Source organism: Gorilla gorilla, chromosome 5 (assembly GCF_029281585.2).
Source record: "Gorilla gorilla gorilla isolate KB3781 chromosome 5, NHGRI_mGorGor1-v2.1_pri, whole genome shotgun sequence".
Taxonomy (NCBI): Eukaryota; Metazoa; Chordata; class Mammalia; order Primates; family Hominidae; genus Gorilla; species Gorilla gorilla.
Window position 1 is genome coordinate 195,349,868 of NC_073229.2, and position 5,502 is coordinate 195,355,369.

The following is a 5,502-nucleotide window of genomic DNA, read 5'->3' on the forward strand; positions in this document are numbered from 1 at the left end:
CCAGGCAGTGGGAGTGGTCTAAAATGGCCTGGAGAGAGAAAGCCAATGGGGCTGGGGTGCTGTGGACCCAGGGTCTCCTCTCCAGGGGAGGGTTTGTTAGGAAGGTGTGAGGCTCGAGGCAGGAGGTGGGGGACGTGATCGAAACACCATGGAGAAACTGGTGTGGGCTGAAGTTCAGACCTCAGACCCAAGTCTCCCACTCTGATCTCTTTCTACTCCTGAGGGACCTCAAGGGCGGAGCCCGCCCCTCCTCCTTCCCGGCATAAGCATCAGGTCAGCTGCGGTGGAGAAAAGGGTCCCTTGTGCTTGGAAAAAAAGCAAGCATTCCTACACGTCCTGACTCTCCCCTCCCCTCCCCTCCACTCCCTGGCTCACACTGGGGGCCTCCGGGTGCTTGCTCGTGGCATCTTGGTCCCACTACCGCCGCAGATGTCCCTTTTGGGAGTAATCCGTGGCAGTCCAGGGCCTTGTCCACCCTCCAGGAGCTGAGAAAGAATCACCCTGGCTGGTGGGCCTGTCTGCTCCCCTGAGTAAGACTCCCCAGGAGGCTTGAGAGTATCTGAATCTTGGGGCCCAAGCCTGAAGCCCACAAACTTTCTCTGCCTACCAAGGGCCCCTCAGGAACGCTGGGTGAACAAATACAGAGCCAAGGAGTTGCACAGCCAGAGTCCCAGTGTGCTCAGCCCATCAGTGTGTGATGGAAACAGAGGCCCAGAGAGGTCAGGTGACCTGCCCAGGGCCTTCCAGCCCCCACACAGCTGGGACCAGGATCCACAGCCCCCAGCCCAGAGTGCTGGACACCACACTTCAGGGGAATTGGTGTGCTGACCTCACACCAGAGAGGTCCTGCTAGCTGCCAGCCTGGGGCTCCCCCGCCTGCTGCCCACCCCTTCAACACCGATAGAGGGACTCACAGGCACGACGGTGGGACCTTCCAACTGCAGACACAAAGCACACCACCACCTGAGGTCCAGGGTTGTGATTTGAATCCTACCAAGTGCCTATCAGGCCTTTCCCAGGTTGCAGGGAAAACAGGACCCCAGCCCCCACACAGTCCCTGGCCACCTGCTGCTCATGGAGACTTGTCTCCCCACCTTTAGGAAGGGTTTCTATGTGAAGGTTTTTGCATGCACTGGTCTGAACGCATGTTCACAGCCCTGCAAGGTGGGTTTGATTCTCATCCCCATCTTGCAGGTGAAACAGGTTCCCAGAGTCTGAGTAGTTTGCCAAGGCCACACAGCCAGGAAGGGGTGAACCAGGACTCAAACCCAGGTCCTCTGACTGCCACTTTCTCTCTCTGGGGGTCGGTACCCCCAGTCCCTTCCCTCTTGGTCTGTCGGAGACTCAGCAGAGACACCAGGTGAAGGCTCAGTAAGCTCAGGTGCGTGATGGAGACCTGGGGTCTTGTCACTGTCCTGCCACCTCATCCGCTGGCTTTGAAACCATCCGTGCTACTTCAGGCTTCCCCAGAGGTGTCTAACCTGGCCCCAAAACTCAGCCACCCCACCCTAGCCTCTGGGGGCTGAGGCAAGGGCTCCTCTTTTCTCCACACAGAATGGGCACCCTCTGAGGGCCTAAGGTAAGAGGTGGTCTCTTTCTAAAAGTCCTGGTGTCTAGTTAAGCTCTGGGTATCTTCTTAGCTTTGCTTTTTTGGGGGTCTCATTCAGAGAGGAGATTTGACAGCCGCTCTGAAGACACAGAAGTGAATGGCAGAGCGAGAAGAGGCTGTACCCCCCACCTACCATGACTTCCTTATTAGGCACATGGGGAATGTGAGGCCCAGTGGGTGAGAGGGGCCTGAAGGGGCACAGCTGGGACAAGAACCCAGAACTCCAGCCCCCCAGTCCAGGGCCCTCTACTGCCCAGGCTGTGCAAATGGGGCTGGGACCGAAAGATGGGGACATTCAGGCTGGGAGGCGGGCTTGCTGGCCAGCCAGCCCAGGGGCAGCACAGGCACTCGGGCAGGAACTCCCCAGGAAGTTTGGAAACCTTCCTTCCCTAGGATCTCAGCACCCTTTTAGATCCCTTGCAGATTGTCTTTCTGTTAAAGCGTTTTGAGGCACTATGGCTCACGCCTGTAATTGCAGCACTTTGGGAGGCCGAGGCTGGTGGATCACCTGAGGTCAGGAGTTTGAAACCCGCCTGGCCAACAGGGCGAAACCCCATCTCTACTAAAAATACAAAAATTAGCCGGGTGTGGTGGCGCACGCCTGTAGTCCCAGCTACTCAGGGAGGCCGAGGCACGAGAATCGCTTGAACCCGGGAGGTGAAGGCTGCAGTGAGCCAAGATCGCGCCACGGCACTCCAGCCTGGGCGACAGAGCAAGACTCCGTCTCAGAAAAAAAAAAACAAAAAACGCTTTGAGAAGCTGCAGAAGCGGCTCTGCCTTTGACCCCGAATGGGCATCTTTACTCGGGTCCATCATCCCCACAAAGACAGGAAATCTGATGCCAAAAAAAAAAAAAAAGTCATTCCAGGTGTCAGTAACCAGGCGCTGCCTCCAGCCCCGCCCCGCCCGCCGCCCCGCCCGCCGCCTGCGCCAATCCCCGACGGGCCCGTCTTCCAGCCCCGAAGCGGTCACCTCCTGACCTCTAGTGGCGAGCGCGGGGAACTGCGCCCCGGCTCGTCCGCCCGCCGAGCCAGGGCCGTGCATGCCCTGCCCGTTGTTCCTTCGCAAGCCGAGTGAACCTCCCGATGCATGGACTCTGGCTGTCGTCGACGCAGACTCTCGTGCACTGCTTAACCCCGTTTTGCTGCCATGTGACGGCTGCAGACACTGTCCTCAAACTGCAGTCCCACAGACAAGTTTTGTATTTTGGTCTGACCTACCCGAAGGTGTCCTTTTTAAGTCTTATTTGTTAATATTTATAATGACATATAATCCAAAGTAAATGGAAACTTCATATTGCGATCTCATTGCCTTGGCGAGACTCTCACCTTTTAATAGATTTGAAGGGGGTGGGGGCGGTGGCTCACGCCTGTAAGTCCTAGCACTTTTGGAGGTCGAGGTGGGAGAATTGCTTGAGGCCTGGAGTTCGAGACCAGCCTGGTCAACATGGAGAAACCACGCCTCTACACACACAGACACACACACACAATGACAATTAGCCTAGCGTGGTGGCACACACCTGTAGCCCCAGCTATTCAGGAGGCTGAGGTAGGAGGAGGAGGATCGCTTGAGCCTGGAAAGTGGGGATTGCAGTGAGCCGAGATCACGCCACTGCACTCCAGCCTGGGCAACAGAGGGAGACCTTGTCAAAAAAAAAAAAAAGAAAAAAAGAAAAAAAAAAGATTTGGAAGGGTAGGAGGGGAGGGTGGAAAGACGGAGGAAAAGGCAACTGAAACCTACTCCGGATATAGTCTTGTTACTCTTCACCAGGAACCCATTTGAGGTAGGCCCTCAAGTTACAGATGGGGAAACTAAGGCCCAGAGAGGTTAAAATACTTTTACAGAATCACACGGCTGGTCGATGGCAGAAGCAGGATTCAAACTGAGGCAGCCCAAGACATTTTGCACCAGGACCTGTCGACCATGCTGTTGTCCACTCATCCAACAAACAGCCGTGGAGTATTGACTAACGCCAGCCCGTCTGAGGCTCCAAGAGTCGTACATTTTGGAAGGTAATTTAAGACATGTACTGCTTAGGTTTGGAGGGAAAAAAATAAACCTTCCTAACCACAGATTAGTGCATTAGGACTAGTAGCAATCCCCACACTTTATATTTTCATTCCACCTTGTTAGAAAATGTCGATCAATTGTTGAATACAGTTTATTGTACATCATTCTTTAGGTCAGAAATTTCTCAAGATAAAAGCCTTTGCTTTCTAACATCGACTAACGAAGAAAATGTATGTCATTGAATATGCAAACCTCTCAATCTCTTTCCTCTATGTCCCCCTTCAGGGTCAGGGTCAGGGTTTAGGGTCGGGGTTAGGGTCTAGGATCAGGATTAGGGGTTAGGGGTTAGGGATTAGGGTTCAGGCTTGGGTTCGTACTAGGTCCGGGTCCAGGTCCGGGTCAGCGTTTCGCATTTAGTCAGGGTTTGGTGTTCGGTTTTGGCCGGGTTAGGGTGGGTTAGGACTCGGGTCATAGTTTTGGGTTGGTGCGGTCGGCATCCGTGCTGGAATTTCCTTTCTGGCTGTCACCGTGGCCGTAACCTGTATTCTGGTTCCACTGCTCTCCCCTGTCTAATTATCAGGGCTCTTTTCACCGCTGGCTCCATTCATTGCTCGCTCCTCCTGCTTATCTCTCCTGTCCAATCTGCAGAGCTCGCCACCTTCTTGTTCCGCCCTCTTTTCCCTAACATCCAATAGCAGCCTTCTCCGCAGTCCTTGCTCCTACCACTCCTGTCTCTTGTCCAATCAGCAGGCTTTACCAATGCTTACTCAGCCCACTTCTCTCTCTTGTCCAATTGGCAGGGTCTCCTCAGTGCTCACCCCACCTACTTCATGCCCGTCCAATTGCAGGATCTCAGTGCTAGCCCTGCCCTCTTCTCGCTCCTATCCAACCAGTAGAGACTCTACCAGTGCCCACCCTGCCCACTTCTCTTTCTTATCCAATGACAGGATCTCCTAGTGCTCACTCCGCCCACTTCTCTGCCCCATCCAATCAGCGAGCTCTGCCAGTGCGTTGCGTTCCTGTCCTTTGGGGAGGGAGTCCGGGGTCTCTCGGGGAAACGGAAACGCAGGCTCAGATGTGCGGGTCCAGTTTCGAGGCAAAGCGGACAAAGCGCTCTTCCAGCACACAGTGGTTTTGTGGGGCAAAGGCCGCGCGATTCCGCAGGCCCTGACCCTGCAGGGACTCAGGATGGCCCTGGGCGCTTTGTCCGGGTGGAGCAAGGGGTCGTGTGCGGGCGGCTGCGCAAATGGCCCCGCCGGCACCGCGCGGGCCCGGGTATGGGGGCAGCCTGGGGAGGCAGCGCCTGCGGGTGCCGCCCACGCCGAGCGCTCTCTGCCTCCCCGAGCACTCGCTGCGGACTCCAGGGCACCGTGCACCGAGTGTCATACCTGCTGTGCGCACAGGGGCTCGGCTGGGCTCCCGCTCCCTCTCCCGGTGGAATGAGCTGTCAGAGCCGCCTCTGCGCTCTCCCGTGCTAAAGGAATGGAAGCTGGGCTCCATGCCCCGGGAAAAGGGTGTTTGGCGCCACCAGCGACTGGCAAACCGGTTGCACACCTGCTCAGCTGTCAAGCTCATCTGAAGGACAAGTCCCCCGACCCCCAAACAACAAAACCTCCAGCCCGGCTGGAAGGCGGAGCTGTGGCTGCTCATTTGCAATCCGAGGTCACTGTGTGGCAGGGCCAGGAGCTGAGCTGGAGACGAGGGCATCGTGTGGCAAGAGGAGGGTTCAGTGAGTATATTTGAGAGGTGAACCAAGCACCAGGATTTGGGGTGTCTTGGATTAGTAGTAATGGATTGTTGGTTCAGACCAAAGACCTGCGAAGAAAGCAAGAATATTTGGATGGCCCCGTGGCAACAGCCTTTTGCAGCCAGCAGGGCTGCTC